Consider the following 6,848-nt stretch of genomic DNA (forward strand, 5'->3'; position numbering starts at 1 on the left):
TGATCTAGGATCTATTCTTAAATTACAGAAGTTTACTGTAATTAAGATAACGGTCTAATCTTGGATCAGCTCTCCAACTTTGCAAATCTTTATGAAGAGTGGCAATGTTTGTCTTCGTGTTTTTATATATGTGGATAAAGAACTATATACAGCTTTGGAAAAAATTAAGAGACCACTTCAGTTTCTGAATCAGTTTCTCTTATTTTGCTATTTATAGGTTTATGTTTAAGTAAAACTAACACTGTTGTTTTATTCTTAAACTATGGACTACTTTTTTCACAAATTCCAAGTAAAAATATTGTCATTTAGAGCATTTATTTGCAGAAAAAGCAAATTGGCTGAAATAACAAAAAAGATACAGTGCTTTAAATAATGAAAAAAAAAGTTTATGGTTATAAAGTTTTAAAAGTTCAGAAATCAATATTTGGTGGAATAACCCTGGATTTTAATCACAGTTTCTTATACATCTTGGCATGTTCTCCTCCACAAGTCTTACACACTGCTTTTGGATAACTTTATGCCACTCCTGGTGCAAAAATTCAAGCGGTTCAGCTTGGTTTAATGGCTTGTGATCATCCATCCTCCTCTTGATTATATTCCAAAGAAACTCATTCTTTTTAAGTGCTTTCTTATTATTTTCAAGAGCTGTTCTAACCACTTTAAAAAATTAATTGTAACTGATTTTTTAAAGATATATTTCAGTATTTAGGCTATTGCCCACATAAGATGGTCCTAAATGGTCGGATCAAATTTGCACCCTGACTGTAAGTGAAAGGACATGAACGCGTTTCTGTGAAAGTCAAGAGAATCTTGTGTGTTGTGTCGGCAGGAAAAAAACAGCAAACTCAGCCCACTGCTGTGTTTAGGCAACAAACCGAGGCCACTCCATGCTTCTAGATGTTGACTTATTTTAGGCAAAACCTGAATGCCGTTTTGCTTTGCTCGAGGTGTTTCTGCACCAGTGCCTGAAAGTCATTTAGGTCAACCACCGTTTTTGCCCAGGCTGGTGTGTGAAGTGCTGTCATTGTGCCTTCATTAAAGTCTGGGTCAAACCCAAACTCAACATGTCTGAGGGTGCAGGATTCATTTATTACATTCATTACAGACTAAGGTGAACCTGTGTAGGCCTTTTGGTTTACTAAATGATACATAACTTAAATGTAGCTGATTTTGAGATCATTGAAAATATCCCAATATACAACCAATAAACATAGACTAAATATAGGTTAACTCTGACCTTCTTTTTCAACTAGACAAAATATTTAGGAAAGATGTACCAGAATTGTGTAATTATATTAAAAATTAAATATAAAAAAGTCAAATATTAAGGCATTAGTTTAATACAGTATTTTACAAAACTGCAACCTAGCAGTTTGTCAACACTTGATCTTGCCACAAGAGGGCGCAAATGTGCTTCCCTTGCTCCTTTCCTTCTCAGCAGTTACTTTTGACTAGTGTACCCCTTTGTGAGAGATTGCTGCCTGTAAGACATGTCCTCTATGGGTGTTCCCTCTTACAAAAGTTCTTCCAAAAGGCGTTTTTCTGCAGGATAATGCTCACCCATAAAGCCTGGAAGGGTGTCCCAGAAATGCCTTGGTCAAATTGCAACACTTAAGCCCTATCTGGACGTGATTAGTTTCTCAGGGGGATGCCTGTGAAGAATATTTCACACTTCTACTCAGTGATAAAACTCTTGCATCCGGACTGCAATTGAAAAATCAGGAGGACAAGTGAGGGTTTTTTTTTGGCTTTCTCGGTCACATGACATTGCATTCAGTAGCTCCTCCATTTCCACTCGCTGTTGTGTTTACATGGATCTCTGTGAAAATGCACACCCAAAGTGTAATTACGGTGCGTAGTGTAGAGGGTTAGAAAATTGCCTCCATCTACAGTTGTAGTAACACAGACACCCCCCCACTTATTTTTTTATTTTATTATTTTATTGTTATTTTATTATTTTTGTATTTTATTGGAATTATCAGAACCATTCTAAAAGCTATTCAAGCCAGTCTTACACTTTTACATGGTGTTACACCACCCAACCGCTAGATGGCGCTTCATCCCAGTGAGCTGCATGGAGAACACACTAAAATTTGCCTTCGAACAAGCTGCTTAATTGCTTTGTGTCCTCCACTGACATGCAGGTAACTAAAAACACTACTTAAAACACTCTAGTTTACAGAAATTGTAATAAAAATGGCTAGGAGAGCATTTTGTTAAGTGTTTTGTTGTTTAAAAAACGTTTAGTTTTGCCTGTAATCTAATCTTTGGTTCTGGGGTGACTAATCACTAAGCTGAGGGTGCCATCTTACCTAACAATGAGAGAGTCCATACACATGCTTTCATGAGTATTTCTGAATGTTTTGTTCATGTAAAATAGCCAACTTTGTACATATTACAGAGTCATGCTTTGTTAAACAGCACTTTTGTTCTGAAACTAGAGCTAGTGACACCATATCGGTGCAGTTTTCTAGTATTCTGAGGTATGGTATCCACCATTTTGTGAGTTTCTGAGTACTATGCATAAGTGAGTTATGAGTATCCACGCAAATGCATTTCGTCTGTGTTTTGGAGTTAAAAATGGTTGTTTCTGATCAATCGAAGCCTTATTAGTGCAGTTCATAAAGTTAAAATGTACTACAGTGCAACTTCTATTTTTTCTGTCAGTGTAAGCAGTAATACTGGCAGTATTAAGCTACCTTGGCTGCCTCGAGTATATGTGTTTGTTGAGATGTTGGTGTCAATGTTGTATGTGTAGCTGTGTAATGGGGAAAATGTAATGTTGAGTAAATGTGTGATAGTATAAGCTAATATTTGAATATCTTATATATATATATATATATATATATATATATATATATATATATATATATATATATATATATATATATATATATATTTAGATTCTGCAACAGCTTCTACCCCCAAGCCATCAGACTCCTCAACTGCAGAGACTGAACTGATGGTTTTCTGGACATGCGCACACACTCTTACCCCACTTACCCCAGAAAATGGAATCACCAAAAACCCTACTACCTCACTGGACTCTATTGCACACTGTGTAATAGAGGTAATTACTACCTCACTGGTCTTTTTTGCACACTGCATAATTTGCACACTGTCTTGTTATTTATTATTCTTTGTCTGTATTCTGTTGTATTGTCTGTCTGCACTTTTTGTACTGTTGCACTTATTGTTCTGTCTACACTGTGTTTATGTGCACCATGGTCCCTGGAGGAACGTTGTTTCGTTTCACTGTGTATTCTGTATATAGCTGAAATGACAATAAAAAACCACTTTGACTTTGACTTTGACTTTGATTTACATATACATATATTTTACATATACTCTGAAATGCATATTCGCATTTTACTGTCATATTATTGGAGATACTATGAAACTAGCTAAACTTGTATATGTTGACAAAGAAACCAAATATAATAAGTATTCTGTATTTGACATATTTACAACATATTTACAATGGGAAGTATATACAGGGTAAATTACAACAAGAATGTGCATGTGTATTTTTATATGAACAAATTATATTTTATACCTTGCTATTATATATGAAAAAAACTAAATAATAATTATTGAAGTGATGAAATGAATGAAAGAAATGTTGATTTTAGAAATAAACTCGTGCTGCCTTCGAACAAGCTGCTTAATTGCTTTGTGTCCTCCACTGACTTGCAGATCCAGTTATTTCTCAGGATACACAGTGCTGATGGGTCTGTGTATCCCTTGCTGCTGGTCCAGAAACCCCTAGACCTGGCGCCGGCAACAGTAGCAGTGGACAAACTGCTATTTTATTAAACGCGAGGTGATAATCAGAGATGTAGATCCGGATGGTCATAAAATTACAGGTGGACCACAGAGTTCAGCAAAAAACAGTAGGTAATTCAGCCTGTAGTTTTCTCAGAGGACGTCTGAGAAAAACACACACACATGGTCGTTCCGAATGGGAATAAAATCACAGAGGACCCCCCATAAAAAAGAAAATTGGCCCAGCACTCCCTGAGAAACTAATCCCACTTAGATAGAGCTTTACTCCTGGTCCAGCCTGCCCGGTCACAGATTTATCACCAATCAAGCAATAATTGGATCAAATCAGATGCCACAGTTTGACCATATAGCAAGTGTGCAGGATCTATAAGCCCAGCAGCAACATCTGTGAGCAAAGGTGATTCAGGATGTCATATGGAACCTGTATACCTCCATATCCAACCTCATTCTGTATACAGGCTAAATCCAGAGCCTTCTTTCAATTATACAGTTTTTTTCAGAAAAGAAAACATATCTTTTAGCTAAGCTAATATTGCAACTAGGTAAATATAAATAAATATAAATATATATATTGCACTCTGTGTCATCTTTAGGTCATTTTTTGTGTGTGTGGCCCCTTATGCTGAAATACAAAATGGAGGTAAGCGACTGAAACATGCCCCTATGAAACCCAATCCGGACAGCTGCAGGATGTCTCCCCCTTTTGCTCTGATGCTTAATGAATTCTAACACAAACCAAATCACGGTTAACTTCTCCACGATTGATGGATTGCTTTCACACCGTCAAAACAGCTTAAATGTAAAGTTTTTTTTCCTGTCCATGCTTCTCTCTATCTGACTATCATGATCGGTTAAGAGGATCCACCGAGGCGCCAGGTGAACTCTGGATAGACTAATCTAATATCATTTTATACACACTGCTCAGGAGTCAGATGACATTGGCTTTGTGAAGCGGGAGCTCGGGGAGGGGAGTTGTTAGCAGGGCTATGAGGGCAATGAGCAAAATTATAGGGGTGATAAAATAAACAAATCAGGAATAAATGAGGGTGATCATATTGTGTTATCATGTGCCAGCCATTAAGACATTAATCGCTTTTTTGTCAACATATGAAGGTCGGTGAACACACATAATATTGTAACGTCTTAATCAGGTGATAAAAAATGGCCAAAAAACTATCTATATCTAACAATCTATATCTGTTTACACCAAACATTAATGGGGTAGGGGAAGAGGTGGGAGGTATTTTGCATTCTACACATTCTACACATTGAGCCATTTTTGTAATTGATGCCCTTTTTTTTTTTTTTTGGAAAAATCAGGAATTTTTCGCTAGTATTTAGTAAGTTATTTTATTTTAAGTGCCTTCATGATCGAAAAAATATGCATCTAAATAAAGAACATTTTAGTTCTTTATTAATATTTCAACAAATTAATCTCTTAATATTGCAACTTTAATCTCATAATATTATTACTTTATTCTCGAAGTGAAATATTTTTATTTTTTAAGAATGGCCTAAAACTGTTGTAAAAAGTTCAAAATAATAATAATAATAATAATAATAATAAAAATAATAATTTATTGTTTGAAATAAATGTTTTAAGGTTATTCTTTGGAAGGGCTGAGGTAATAATAAAAATATAATAATCAGTGAATACTAACTGTTACCCTGTGAAATCAATATGGTAATGTTTTCATCCATTTTTTTCACATAATTTGAAGAATATTTTGCTTTATAATTAAACAAAAATAACCACCAGCATACCTGCAAACCTCTGCAGGTCTGTAGGAAGAACAGAATGTCCAATTGCTTGTATCGTCCTTTTGTCCCACAGTGAACACCTTATGGTGGAGACCTAATGACACTGTGTGTGTGTGTGTGTGTGTGTGTGTGTGTGAGAGTGTATATGATAACAATGGTGCTTGACTTCTTCTTTTCTGGAGGTTCAGCCTATGTGCACCTGTGCACCCGCTTTAAGCCTGTGCTTTTTTTTTCAGTGACATTTTTGCCAGTCACAATACAGTGTGCGAGAGAGAGAGAGAGAGAGAGAGGTGAATAGAGAAGTGCTGGTAGGGGACTTGAATCCAGAATCCATTTGTGTTTGTTGACTGGTTATAGTGGCCTAAAGTGCTCTGAGTTCTGTCTGAAGCTTCCGCCACCAAACCTCGAGAGGCACTCTGAGGCCGCTGATGGCCCTCCTGTACTACTACACTGATTCTGAATTGAGATGGGGTAGCATATACATTTCTTGTTTGGTTGGAAAAAATCTAAATATTCTGGAGGTTCTTTTTATTCACAAATATGCCTGTGAAAAAGTATCAGTTTTTAATAAAGGTCAGCATTTTACAGTATTCAGTTAGCTAAAGCCTGAGTTATATGGTTGTAATTATTGGCTACTGCGGCCCAGGCTTTTGTGTTTAATACTACCAGTAATTAAATTAGGAACATTTCTTTAACCCTCCTGTTGTGTTCATTTGTCAGGAACAGCAATGGTGTTCCCAAAGCAGTTTGACCCGGTGCATTTTTAATTATACAAAAGATGTCTAAAACACACAAACAAAAAATCCCAATGAGCAGTGTAAATATGTAATTATCAACTCCATTACTAATTATTCTATCAATATTTAGTGCAATGCTGTTTCTTGCCTCTAACAGGTAATGGTTCAATTAGAATAATTCGCTTGGTTTTCATAAAAAAATGTTCAAACTTTTTTACTTTTGAAAGACCAATATATACAACACAATATTTTTACATAACATTGCATTTTTGTTGCTAAATATGTGAGATGAAACACTTTTATATTATACGTTAATTACACCAATTCAGGCAAGCAGAAGAAGTGTCATACCAAAAATATAATACTTTTAACTATTTTCCCTAGATCTTTAAACTTTAAAAGCAGGTTAATTTGAAGAATGGATGGATGAATACATACATAAATAAATATTCTGTGAATGCTTGACTCTTTGTATTTTAATAAAACTTCTCAATGGGACAATTGCCCCCCAAAAAATTATTAAGCAACGTTTAATGATTTTTCCTAAGTCTACTATTAGTAGTG

This window comes from Astyanax mexicanus, chromosome 1 (genome assembly GCF_023375975.1).
Source record: "Astyanax mexicanus isolate ESR-SI-001 chromosome 1, AstMex3_surface, whole genome shotgun sequence".
In the NCBI taxonomy this organism is placed as follows: Eukaryota; Metazoa; Chordata; class Actinopteri; order Characiformes; family Acestrorhamphidae; genus Astyanax; species Astyanax mexicanus.